This window comes from Syngnathoides biaculeatus, chromosome 15 (assembly GCF_019802595.1).
Source record: "Syngnathoides biaculeatus isolate LvHL_M chromosome 15, ASM1980259v1, whole genome shotgun sequence".
Lineage (NCBI taxonomy): Eukaryota > Metazoa > Chordata > Actinopteri > Syngnathiformes > Syngnathidae > Syngnathoides > Syngnathoides biaculeatus.
In genome coordinates, this window is record NC_084654.1 from 5,506,827 (window position 1) to 5,521,348 (window position 14,522).

Sequence of the window (14,522 nt, forward strand, 5' to 3'; positions counted from 1 at the left end):
AAGTATCTCTGATTGCCACAGCCAACTCATTAGATGTTGATTGTTTTATTGATGTTGCATTCAAACAAATCACAATTTCACTCAATTTCAGTGGGACCGCAAACTTGACTATAATTTTGAATCAAGAAAATTTTTGGTTTGCATATATCATATACTGTATGTATAGTGTAGGGAAAAGGGTATACTGCCTCTTCCTTTTTCCCAGTTGTTTGCATAATAATCACACTATCAATGTTTCAGATTATCAAGTCAATTATAATTCACAAAGACAACCCAAAAAATATAATTTGCAGTTTTAAAATACAGATTATTTTTATATAAGGAAAATCATATTAAATGTATCTGGCCCTATGTGAAATAGGATTTGAAAAAGTGTGCAACTCCAATGAACCACAGAAATGGAGAAAGTAGGTAAACTAATGAACCTTCTCAATAATGGTGGGTGAAGCAAAATTATTCAAAGAGTGAAACAACTACTCATCCACCCTAAGACACCATCCACAGGCATCACTGGTCTCAGTTAAGGTCAGTGTTCATGACTAAACACTAAGGAAGAGACTTGGCAAAAAAAGGAATCCATGGGGAAGTTCCCTTACAAAAAACATCCATCCATCCATCCATCCATCCATCCATCCATCCATCCATCCATCCATCTTCTATGGCTTCTCCGGGTTGTGTTGCGGGGGCAGTAGCTCCAGGCAGAAATCCCCGAACACAGTGGTGGACACCAACAATCAAGCTGAAAAAGGAGTCCTATCATGCCTTTTTGGTCTCCAATACTCCTGAGGAAGCTGATGGGTACTGGGTGGACAGGTGGAATACTGCTTTAGTAGTCACTGAGGCAAAATCCTTGGCATGGGAGGAGTTCGATGACGTTATGGACAACGAAATGAAGACGGCTTTGAGGAAATTCTGGTCCAGTGTCTCAGGAGGGTGAAGCATTGCACTCTCAACACTCCGAATAGAGAGAACATGACGCTGCTGACTTCGACTTGGGATGTTGTGAGTCGGTGAGAAGAAGAGCTCCTTCATTTCACTGACATGCCTTCCCATGTGGAAGCAGGGTCTGGGTTCTCTGAGGCGGGCTCTCCTATCTATGGGGTTAAGGTCACTGAACTGGTTAAAAAGCTCCTCAGTGGCAAGACTCCTGAACTGGATGAGATTCACCCAGAGTTCCTAAAGGCTCGGAATGTTGCGAGGCTGTCCTGGCTGATATGCCTCTGCAACATCACATGGACATTGGGGATGGTGTCTTTGGATTGTGGATTGGCAGACTGAGTTGTCCTGGTTGTGAAACAGTGGACCATCTCTTCACCCTTCCCAGGAATTATGTTGTGTACGAAGCACGTCAGATATTTCAGGACTGATGTTATAAAGGATAAACAATATTTTGCAATCTAAACTACAAGATTTTCCATTTGAGGTAATCCCCCTTGGAGTCTAATGTGCTTTCCCAACCTTCTCTGCCACACTTTAATGCAATCTTAGAAAGAGTAGAAAGATCCTCTGCAGCTCCATGGTCACGGCCATCTTGATGAGTTTTGGAAAGAGGGAAAAAATGTCATCTGGCCTACATTTAAGAGGAAAACTCATAATTTGTGTTTGACATTCCTTTTGTGACAACGGTCCTGAAATGTTTCTTTAAAGCCTTAGCTGTCTCTCTCTCTCTCTCTCTCTCTCATATATACAGACACATCTATTTTCAGAGCCAATTATCCTCACAAGGGTTGCGGGAGTACTGGAGCCTATCCCAGCTGTCAACTGGCAGGGGGCAGGGTACACCCTGAACTGGTTGCCAGCATATCGCAGGGCACATGGAGACAGACAACAGTAACATTCACAAACACACCTAATGGCAATTCAATTTAAAGAATCCAATTAATGCATTTTTTTATGTCAGTTCAGCGTCTACCCTGCCTCCTGCCCGATGACAGCTGGGATAGGCTCCAGCACTTCCACGACCCTTGTGAGGATAAGGTGGGATTTTTGTTATTTTGTATTCATTAAATTGTTTCATCTCAAATCTACAGTATTGTGTTAAAATCTCGGTCACAGCTACTTCCCTCAGTTTATGTAATAATCCTTTTTCACAGCAGTCAATATAACTGAAAACTGTAACTAAAACAGCATATCCTAACACTGCAGGTTTACAGAAATGTATCCAAAATTAATGTCCATAAAACTTTGAAGAGGAGAGATGCATGGAGGAAAAAACAATTACATTTTAACAACCCATTATATTTCAGTTTTGCTGATGAGCTGGATAATTGTACATCATTATTGTCTTTTTATCTTAATTTTTAGAATGTGTCTCAATGTCAGTCTATTGAACTCTCTAATCACCAGAATCGTATTGCCACATGTTCTTCATCCTCCATTAATCAGGAAGCAAATATACAAACAAGACCAATTACAAAGCTGTCTGAATTGTTTCCACACTTTATTAAATCTTCAGACTTGTTGGACCTCTGTTCTGTACTTAGTGGGTTTCTAGTTACTGGATACCACATATCTGTCATGCCCCTGACATCCTCCTCAGGCTGGGTGTGGTCAGCCAATTAGTCAGCACACACCTGCACCCTGTTTCGGCTGATTACACCCGGTACTTATAGGACACGGGGGACAACTAGTCCTCCGCCAGATCGTTGATTCCCATGCCTCGTGCCCGCATCCCGTATACTTGACCTACCGTGTACCGACCCTCAGCTGTTCCCTGACCATCCTAGTAAGCCTGCCTCTTCTGATACTGCTGCTTTTCCTGACTGACTCACTGATCATTGACCACGGAGGGAATAAAGGCTTTCTGTACACTAACTGCTTGCCTCCGGATGTTCTGAACTGCTTCATGGACTGCGAGCGCATTTACATCGAAAGTCATCAACATCATGAGCCATGTCAAAGGAAATTCAGTTACACCAGCGGTGCTCAATGCGTCTATCGCGAGGCAGTTTTGGTTGATCGTGTGACGGCATGCCCCCCCCCAAAAAAAATCCACCTCGTCGCTTGATTCAGGTGTGGCCAATATGTCGAGCGCACGCACATGAAGGTGCGTTCTAGCAAGCCGGCCTCCGATTTACGAGCAGTCCTGGCGATGCGCGCATGCATCCCCCCCACCCCGCCAGTCGATCGCAATAGGCTGATTTAGAGTGAAGAAAAAGAGGATTGAACAAACTGGTATATTGCTTCGGCTCATTGTCATGTTGAAAGACCCAGCCACGACCCATCTTCAATGCTCTGACTGAGGGAAAGAGGTTGTTCCTCAAAATCTCACAATTCATGGCTTCGGTCATCCTCTCCTTAATACAGTGCAGTCGTCCTGTCCCATGTGCAGAAAAAAAACCCCAAAGCATGATCCTACCCCCCCCCATGCTTCACAGTAGGGATGGTGTTCTTGGGATGGAACTCATCATTCGTCTTCCGCCAAACACGGTTAGTGGAATTATGACCAAAATATTAAATTTTGGTCCCATCTGCCCACAAAACCTTCTCCCATGACTCCTCTGTGTCATCCAAATGGTCATTGGCAAACTTAAGACGGGCCTTGACATGTGGTGGGGTAAGCAGGGGAACCTTCCGTACCATGCATTATTTCAAACCATGACGTATTAGTCCTGGCATGGCCAACCCGCGGCTCGCGAAACTCATGCGGCTCTTTAACTAGTTTAATGGAGCTTTTAAGGAGCTTTCACATGAGATGCGTCAAAAATGCTTGGCTGGCACTGTCATTCACTCACCCTACAGCTAGATGCCACACTGACCATGTAAGCTTGTTTGAGTGACGTCAAACGAGCCATGAGAAAATCTTTCGTATGACATCATTTGTTTTGTAAACAATTTCCGTCAAGTTACCTCTTGAAATGGCAGGGGAAAAAAGCACAGCCAAATGAAAATATGAAGAAGAACACAGGACGTTTTTGCCAGAGTGGGAGAGTTTATATTTTTTTGTTGAACGTAATGGCAAGCCGATCTGCCTTATATGTCACACAGCATTAGCGCATTTCAAAGCTTCAAATCTTCAGCGTCAATTCAGCTCACTCCACCCTAACATCGAACAGGAATTTCCAAAAGGGACTGAACTTCGCAAGAACAAGTTGGTTACTTTGAAAAGCCAGGTGCAGTTTTTCCAAAAATTTACGAAACACTCAGAGACCGTAACGCTTGCATCATATCAGATGGCTTGGAACATAGCACGGGCTAAAAAGCCATACAACGAAGGAGATTTCATAAAAAAATGCCTCATTGACGCCTTTGAAATCTTGGCTCCCGGAGTCGACAAACTAAAATGGAGCGTATCAGACGTTCAACTGTCCCGCCACAGTGTTGAACGCAGAATATCGGATATTAACAGCTGTTGAATCACAGTTGCACTCTGATCTTCAAGCATGTGAGTATTTTAGTGTGGCATTGGATGAGAGTTGTGACATACAAGACAAGACTTGGTTGAACTGGTACTTCGTCTATGTGAGAGAGCACACAATTTAATTTTTTTTTAGAATACTGCCCTGTGGTCTTGGTACTCTGGAGGAGTATTTTTCTTGTTATAATGTTGGTGTGTGTGACATTTACAATAAATCTGGCTGAGCAAAGGTATGTGTCTGAGGACGGAATAATATTCGTGTGTATGATGTGGCTCTTTGCCGTAAGACAGTAAAAACTGTGGCTCTTCATCTCTGACTGGTTGGCCACCCCTGTGTATTACCAACAGTCACCTTGGAAACAGTGGTCGCAGCTCTTTTCAGATCATTGACCAAGTCCTGTTGTGTAGTCCTTGGCTGATTCCTCATCTTTTTAAGGATCAGTGAGACACCACGAGGTGGTATCTTGCGTGGTACTCCACTCCGATTGAGATTTACCATTATGTTTAGCTTCTTCCATTTTCAAATGATTGCTCCAACAGTGGACCTTTTTTCACCAAAGAGCTAGCCAATTTCTCCATTGCCCTTTCCAGCCATGTGAAGTTGTACAATTTTGTCTCTGGTGTGTTTGGACACCTCTTTGGTTTTGGCCATGTTACAAGTTTGAGTCTTACTGACTTTATGGGGTGGACAGGTGTCTTTAGGCAGCTAACGACCTCACACAGGTGCATCTGATTCAGGATAATACATGGAGTGGAGGTGGACTTTTAAAGGCAGACCAACAAGTCTTTGAGGGTGAGAATTGTACCTGATAGACAGGTGTTTAAATACTTATTTGCAGCTGTATCACACAAATAAATCGGAAAAAAAAATCATACATTGTGATTTCTGAATTTTTCTTTTTAGATTATCTCTCTCACAGTAGACATGCACCGACAATTAAAATTTCAGACCCCTCTGTGATTTCTAATTGGGAGAACTTGTAATATAGCAGGGTGTTCAAATACTTATTTTCTTCACTGTACATTGAAAACATTTCTAGGATATAATGTAGGTAATGTTTCAGTATCTAACTATAATAAGTATGAGATTGTGATTTACTTTGACTTGATCTAAGTGCTAATGTTAGACTAGTCTATCCATATATCTAAATGCGAACGGTCATTTTCCCCCGTGGTACCGTGTTATCTTGAAGTTGAAAACTTTTCCCCTCTACTTGCTTTAGGAAGATATAGATCATCTACTGCTAGCTTTAATCAATGGATTGACAATAGATAATGCCATAAATTACGTGATATTATAACAATACATCATGATGACATAAAATGATTTGATTATATGAATATTTAGTTTTGAAATCAAATGTCTATTAACCTCTTTAAAAATGTCTGTGTCAGTCTATGCAGTGTCAATAAATTAGGATTATGGTATTATGCAACAACTTCATACTCGGGTATAACAACTCAGTAAGTTATTTTAAGGTTTTGAGATTCCATCCCGAATCACACCCGCAAATTTATATCTGCGGGCATGACTGGTGGACCACACCCGTATCTTTAAATCTGTGGGCATGACTGACCACACCCGTACATTTTTCAAATGTGAGTGACTGATGATGACTTTGTTCATGTTAGCGTGAAGGAGTATTGTTGGCATAAAGGTTTGGAAAAATATATTTATTCCATGTTGTAATCAGGCTTTAACACAACAAGTGGAAACAGTTAGGCACTGTGAATACTTTCCAGATGCACCATTCATGATAATTGTGGCATTTCTAATATGCATGGTGGGGCAGCTGTAAAGCGTTGACCTCACAATTCTGAGGATCCAGGTTCAATCCTGGCCCCGCGTGGAATTTGCATGTTCTGCCTGTGACTGTATCGGTTTCCTTCCACATTCCAAAAAAATACATTAAATGGAAACTCTAAATTGCCCCTAGGTTTGATTTCTGAGTGTGACTGTTGTCTGTCTCCATGTGTCCAGCAATTGGCTGGCAATCAGAACAGGGTGTACCCTGCCTCCTCCCCGATAGTATCTGAGATTGGCTCCAGGACTCCCATGACCCATGTGAGGATAAGCATCTAAGAAAATGGATGGATATATAAATACTGTATAAAATTGAGATGTCACAATGACAGTCAAATATAAGGCTTGTCACCCCTTGGCAAATTTTAGCTAACATCCTTGGTCACCAGCTTTCTTGCTCCCTTCTATACTCTCACTTTTCTCTGGTTCAGTTGATTCAGCTCTCCATCTCTCAGCAGTGGAATAAATTGAATTAGAGCTCCACCATCCACTCTGCAGGATCCTGCAACCCTCTGTCAGATAGTTGAAGAGAGAGTGAAGGGAAGCTGCTGCTGAAAGCTGAGATAAACAGAGGGCAAGAAGAAAGACGCTGTAATAAAAATCCCCCAGTCCCTGTAAAGGACAGTCTTCACAGCCATTACTTCCTTGTACTATAGACCTGATATTAGTCAACATGTTTGTCTTTCCTTCGGTAGGGCAGGGGTAAACTAAAAACAAAATTGAGACAGTGTACAACTGTGACTGAGGTTTGTTGCAAATAAACATGGGCAATTGATTACACCCCTATATTGATATTTTAAATCATAATCATACCACAAACACATCTTACAACTTTTACTTTCGCTAACAACCTTGTGAAAACTTTGCTTCTCCTTGACACAAAAATCTCTCAATCAATATGTATCACTTTAACATACTTTCTTGACAGCAATTAATATTTTCCTGTTAGCCAGGGTTCTGGTGCCATTTTGTGGAAGATAAGAAAGGTTCAGATGCAACACCAGCTAAATCCATCAATGTCTTTTGTGGGAAATTATTTTTTTTTTTTCTGGAGAGCTGTACAAATGGGTTCATGTAGCCTATTTCAGTCCTTGTGGAGGCTGATGAATCATGGGATAAAATTTGAAATTTTCAAAAATCAAAACTCAACAGTGTAATCAATTTTCCAACATGTATCATTTTTAGGTGCAAAATCTGCTAAATCCCATCTCCCTCAATAACAAAAATGTCTAAATCCCAATTTTCTGCCAAATGGCAACAACTTGTTGAAAATCAAATAAAAGTGGTGCTGTTGCATTAAATTACTGTAATCAATCTACTGAGGACATGAATTGTGTTCTTCAAGACATTTAAATAAGGTGAAACATACCCTACACAACCTTAAAGTACAGCAAAATGAACAAATTCAATAACTGCAAAAAATTATGAGTTTGTCCATTGTCCAGTGTGTTTTCAAATGAAGTGCAAGTTCTTTACATCAAAAGACTAAGTGATGTTTTTGTTCTTTAGCAAAAGTTATTCTTCATCACGCTCAAGATCCTGAATGACTTCCTGCTCCACCAGAGTGACCAGCGCACCTTTGTAGTATTCTCCAACATGGGACACCAAGTTCATTCAGATGTTTCATAACCACTTTCTTCTTGGCTTTTTTGACACAGTTCAGGTCAGGAAAAAGAGTAAACTGTGACCACTTTCTTTCATGCATTAGAATCGAATGCTCGCAGAACTCACTACCGAAACCAGTCTTGGATCCTAGTTTCTCTCCATTAATCGATACGACTCGACCCTCGCTGATTTCGAAGTAATGTTGGCTCTGGGTGAATTCAGCTGCCTCAGATTCATAGTCGTAGTTTTTCCAGTCTTTTCCGTATTGGTGGAACACATCGAGATTTCTCATAATTTTGGTGTACGGCGCAGGGATTAGGATTGTATCATTTCTGCGGATTTCCTGTGCAATAATCCCAAAAGTGTGAGAAATCTGCTCATGTATTAGGAAAGAATTAGGAGATATTAAGGTTGGGTTGCAACTTGTAACAGAGAGCAAACAACATGCTCTCTTTCGGTCAAGGTTTTGCCAGCACACGATGCATCATTGTGTTGACAAGCAATCGTCGGAGTTTTATCATCACCACTATGTTGATCTTGTTTGTCCTTAAAATGCGTGGAATTCTCCGGTTGCCTACGTCTGCGTTTACCAAATGGTGGTTTTCCATGACTTTGGAGCAAAGAATGAAACGAGCGACAAAAAGGCAAAGGCCATCCATTTTCCTTTGCCGCTTTTCCTCACATGGGTCACGGGAGTGCTGGAGCCTATCCCAGGTGTCAACAGGCAGGAGGCGGGATACACCCTCAACTGGTTTCCAGCCAATTGCAGGGCACATGGAGACAGACAAGTCACACTAACAATCACACCTAAGGGCAATTTAGAGTGTCCAATTCATGTTCCATGTCTCTGGGATGTGGGAGGAAACCAGAGTACTTGGGGAAAACGCACGCAGACATGTGGAGAACATGCAAACTCCACACAGGGAGGGCCAGGATTGAACCCTGGACCCCAGAACTGTGAGACCAACGCTTTACAACTGTTCCACCGTGCCGCCCAGCAAAGGTTACATATTGCAAATAAAAGGTTCCTTTCATGGGGGGCGTGGCTTTTGTTGGCATGTGACCTGCAACACGTTTCCTATTGTTGCAGCGGAAGTAACACCTTTTGTGGAAATAATGTAACGGCGGTTAGCCAACTCTGACGATTCATTCTGTTTTTAAGATCATAATACATGGGCTATAGAAGATTTTGCGGTGGTTTGATTTGACTTGCTTGTAAATTTGTTATGAAAAAAGTAATGAAGGGAACACACTAGGGCGGGGGTTGCCAAACTTTTTTACCACAAAATCTACTTTTCAAGCAGCTAGCCTCTTGCGATCGACCGCTGGTAAGGTGGGAGTGTTGGGGGGGGCCTGAAGTTTTTTTTTTTAGAATGACTAATAATGAAATAGAATGACCAAGCCACAAAGATCAACCCACTACAAAATTGCAAAACATATTTATTTTAAAGTACATTGAGGATTCCTTACGTGTAAATGTATGTTTGTGTGCCTTGCATGACCCAATATTGCACAACACAACATAGTGAACCATAAACATTTTTTGTAACTATCTGAGTTCACGTTGATGATCACTAAACACCATGCGAATTAAACGGCACACCTGGGCTGTGTCCAACAGCAGTTCGAAACACCCACAACCTCCGATGTCCTTCCACACCAGCCATTGCTTCACAGCTTTGTGTAACTGTACTCCTTTACAGCTGGAGGGATTTTAATGAAGATAATATCCCCGCCTTATTTTTAAAGATCGGAACAATGAGTCAGCTATTCCTCTATTATCATCTCTCCGTCTTGGAAGGACTTCTTGTTATTAACGATGATGTGACGAACCCAGAACGATGCTTCGGTGGCAGCTTTCGCTGTTGAACGATATTGTGTGAAAAGTGACTGCTGTGTGGCCAATTGGGATTTTAGTTCACTCACATTTCTCATTCTCATTTTGTTTTTTGGTGCAATAAACATAAACAGTTCGAAAATGCCATTCCACATTTCACTACACTGGCAGATGAGGCAAACACACTTAGAAAAAAAATGTGAAAAAAAGTGTGCCTCACATTCGTGATACGTTTTTGTCTTCTTTACTTTAGCATCCATACTGATGTTTGATAAGATTTCTTAAACGAGGGCTTAAAATAGGGGGGGGGGGAACTTGCTGACTTGCGTCTTTTCCCTGTACTGTCGTTGTTTGCACATGAGCTAAAGTTCAGAAAAATATGGCTGATGCCTTTTTTTAATACTCGCGACACGCCGGCGGTATCGACTAAAACTGCCTCACGATCGACCGACGCATTGAGCACCCCGGCGCTAGGGGCTGCTATCTCAATTTTTTTTTAAATGGCTGTTACCTGTCTTTGTGCCTGAACTCGTCAAACGTCTGCCCGAGGATAGGTTCCACTCCCCTAAAACTGTGAACAGGTAAATGGTTTAAAAGTGAACTGGAAATAGGCTTGGTTTCACTGTAAATGAGCTCAAGAAAATAACCTTTACCTTCCTTACAATTTCTTAATGCTCTGTTTATCACAAAGACAGAAAAGCATTGGCTGTAACAAACAGCAGTAGGCCCACAGCTAATTCCACAAACATTTATGAAAGTGGGCAAAACTTTAAAAATAAATCTTATTCCTGTGTTGCATTATTCAGGTAAAAACTCCAATTCGTTTATCCAGAAGCTAATGGAATAGCAAACCACCCTTTTACATGTAAATACAACACTTAAGCAAAAGTACAATGGAGTGAAAATCACCAGTTCTTCAAATACTTAGCCAAGCTCTCTTTTTAGTGCCAGAGAGCATTATATAATGCTTCCATATCCATGGGCTATTATCACCAGTATGAGTGGTTCATTTGGATATGCAGTGGAACGTTGATAAAAGGACCCAATATAACAGATATTGGATAAACAGACTGCTATGACTTAACGATGTGTCCCAAAATAGTTTACATTTGCACTTGTTCACTCCCATCTTGGGGCAACAGAGCTGGAGAATGCGACTGGTGTATTTGTGGGTCACAGATATACAATAATACTTGAGCCTCCTGTGGCGTGAGCATGTTCAACATGATTCATTGACGTGGTGAGCGATGTCATGACATGTCAATTGTCCATCAACCAGAGAGAGAGCATCATGGCTGCAGGATTAACTCTGAGATATACAAAACACAAGTCTGTGAAATCTGGAACATCCAACTTTTGGTAGTAACAATTCACTGTTCACCTTTTGCAATAGATTTGAAGCTGGGAAGCAAGCTAATTCTACTTGGCTCATGAAATCAACTCGTCTATGAGTGTACTACATCAACAATGTCACCATAAATAAACACACTGGTGTGGTAAGTTTGGGTAAAATGTGAATTTCAAACATTTCAAGATTTTTTTTTTTTACATTTATTTGCAATTATTCTTTTTTTTTTTTTTTTTAACAGCGGCTCAACAGATGACCGGTCAGCACATTTGTTTCACAGTACTGAGGACCAGGGCTCGAATCCACACTATCCCTTTTGTAGAGTTTGCATGTTCTCAACGTGTCTGTTAGGCTTTTCGGTGGGTATTTCTGTTTCCTCCCACATTCATAAAACATGCACAGCAGCTTAGCTGAATATTCTAAATTACCTATAGGTGTGAGTGTGAATAGTCATTTGTTTAAATATGTCCTGCGACTGGATGGCAACAAGTTCAGAATGTATCCCACATCTCTTCCAGAGTCAGCTGGGACACCTAGTCACGATACTAGTGAGGATAAGTGATGCAGAAAATGGAGGGAGTAATAGATAACCTGTTACTGGATGAAGTGTGTTCAGCCAAGTGAAAAAAAAAAAACCCTTGCTGTCTGGTTAAGGTGTAACAAAGAATATTAATTATACGTGTTAGCCTGATAAACCTCCATGGAGTGGTTAAGCCACTTATTCACTGTGTACCCTTTTTTGGGTTAAAAATAAGTCATTTCCACCTAAATTCCCACTAGAGGACATGCCAAGATCTTCCAACATTTTGTTGTATTTGTCAAAGATTAAATGCGTTTATGTTTCGTACCGACATAGCCGATCCCCATTTGCTAGCGCACTGAAAATGGCATATGATCAGAAACATTTTACTGAGTAATGGGTGGAGCGGGGTGTCGTCAAATGCTATTTGCCCAAAGTCAGATGGGATGGGCATCATTGGTGCATACTGTAAAATGGATGAATTCCTCGATGTCAGTATAACCTCCCATAGGTGGAAAAAATGCATTTATATTTATTCAATAAAAAAAAAATGTTCAGCTATGATGCAGCAAAGTCAGCTCAGTTATATTAGAAAGCAGTGCACAAGATGCTTTCCTTGATTATGATGGATCAATGAAATCAATGCCCATGTATCGCTGTTTCATACACCCTCAATTGTAAATGTTTTATGAGTGCTAATTATTGCTTTGAAAATCCGTTGAAGAAGCCTGAAAAACATGGGGATTTTTTTTCCAAATATAATTATAAAATGTATGAGGGTGAGGAATACTTATCTAACACACAAGGGCGGTCTTTGATGAGAGGTGCATTTCACTTAACATGCACACAGGTAACAACTCACACTCATGAAACGTCGAAAAGGAATGGTTCACTTGAAATACATAAATCTTTAATGTGTATATTTTGTTTTCGGTGCTGTATGCGCGTTCATGTTTTGGATCCACTATAAGGTGAAACTTGTGCTTTTCACACTGCACACGACATATACGACATAGTCCTGCAGGTGCAAAACACATATATATATATTGCTGCCACTTATGTTGTGAAGAATTGTCTAATCAGACATTGACCCGTATATCATCGTGCGCGTGAGATTGCATCGGAGTCGCACCACTCTTACAGGCGAATAGTTTGCTCACCCCAGGCAGCTGGTGAAATTTAGCCTGGGCGCACTGACATCCGGTCAAGGATTACACGCGCACACGTCACTGCGCGCGCACACGCACCCTGCACCTGGATAACTTGCACTGGACTCCTACTATGACCTTGAAATGTACTCATCTGCTACAGTAAGCCATGCACCCCACCTACCCAGCTATATAATAACACCACCTCCTTCGTCCCATGGCGCACACCGAAGACCCCAAACCCCAATGAGCTGCCACCATTCCAACATTCAAATCCGGTACACTAACTCAAACAAATACACAACAAGGGAGGATGGCGTCTATGTACAGATATAATGGACGTAACTCTACATATTTAAATAATATTGTTATTAAAAATAACTTTACCTCTTTTCCTGAACGTGTAGCCTTTTTTGGCTTCCTTCGATCGCCAACCGTCAAGGCTCAGTTATCTCACCAAATCCCATTTTTAGAATTCAGTTCCACTCGTAACTCCACAAAAATAGGTTCCAAACGAAAAGCAAAGGACCCATGAATGTGTGCGCATACAGTTGAGATCCCCCGATGAGAATGTAAATCCCGTATAGGTTCAGATTTCAGTCTTCCAGAGGGGTGCGTCCGTTCTGCATTCACGTCGACCGCGTCCTGCTTCTCACTCTCGTCTCTCCTGCTCTCTCTTTTCCTCCGTGTTTCATCCCTCCATAAGCTTGGTGAGTAAAGAATCCCATCCGAGAGAACCTGAAAAGGGAGTCACTACAGACGTTTACCTTCGCCACTTCCACCCCATGCCACCACCAGGTGACCCACGAACAAGTCCTCTACAAGAAGTCAATATATGAAGCAAGACACATTCAAAAACCAGCTCGTTTTAAGAAAATGATCACAACCTTCGGTGGCACCTATAAAAATAAATAAATAAAAGAAACATTTGGATACATTTCACAGTCAGAAACGGGTTTCTCCCTTTCTCTTCGCATATGTGAATCTGTATCAATTCAAAAGAAAGAATATGAAATTGGAATACAGCAACAAAATGTTTTTTTTTTTCGTTTGTTTACCGATAAGGGTTTCAATGAAGTTCGAGAAAGAGTCCTCCCCCCACCCCACCACAGACGATTTAATAACAGTTGCTTGGCCGATCCTCGGTCCACTTCTCTTGCAGAGTAATCTAGACAGCGCATCGGGGATAACAGCAGTCAAATGACGGCATTTAGGGAAGCCTACTTCCTCTTGTGTAGTTTTCAAAATAAAACTCAAGATGTACGCCCATTCATTTAGAAACGAAACGATTAGACAATTCAAGTATAAGGATTCAATAATAATCCATCCATCCATCCATTTTCTTAGCCGCTTACCCTCACATGAGTGCTGGAACCAATTCCAGCTGTCAACGGGCAAAAAGCAGGGTACAGCCTGAACTGGTTGCCAGCCAATCGCAGGGCACATCGAGACAAACAGCCGAAATCACAATCACACCTAGGGGCAATTTAGAGTGTCCAATTAATGTCAATAATAATAATAATAATGATGATAGGGCGGCACAGTGGCTCAGCTGGTAAAGCGTTGGCCTCACAGTTCTAAGGTCCCAGATTCAATCCAGGCCCCGCCTGTGTGGAGTTTGCATGTTCTCCCTGTGCCTGCGTGGGTTTTCTCCGAGCACTCCGGTTTCCACCCACATCCCAAAAACATTAATTGGAGACTCTAAATTGCCCATAGGTGTGATTGTGAGTGTGGCTGTTTGTCTCTATGTGCCCTGCTATTAGCTGGCAACCAGTCCAGGGTGTACCCCGCCTTCTGCCCATTGTCAGCTGGGATTGGACCCTCATGAGGATAAGTGCTTTAGAAAATGGATGAAGAGATAGATGTATAATCATCATAATCATCACCATCATCATCATCATCA

At 41.6% G+C, this 14,522-nt stretch overlaps 1 protein-coding gene across 3 annotated transcripts in view; it reads right to left on the bottom strand.

Annotated features, from left to right (window-relative positions):
- The window catches only part of lrfn5a (leucine rich repeat and fibronectin type III domain containing 5a), a 160,880-nt gene extending 147,096 nt beyond the window's left edge, over positions 1-13,784 (bottom strand). For 2 of the 3 annotated variants that reach the window (XM_061843344.1, XM_061843342.1), the window contains exon 1: positions 13,007-13,784. The gene's annotated coding sequence lies outside the window, so the exon portion shown is untranslated. The remainder of the gene's footprint in view (positions 1-13,006) is intronic. The other variant, XM_061843343.1, reaches the window with a different exon arrangement.
- Between the last annotated feature and the right edge of the window lie 738 nt (positions 13,785-14,522).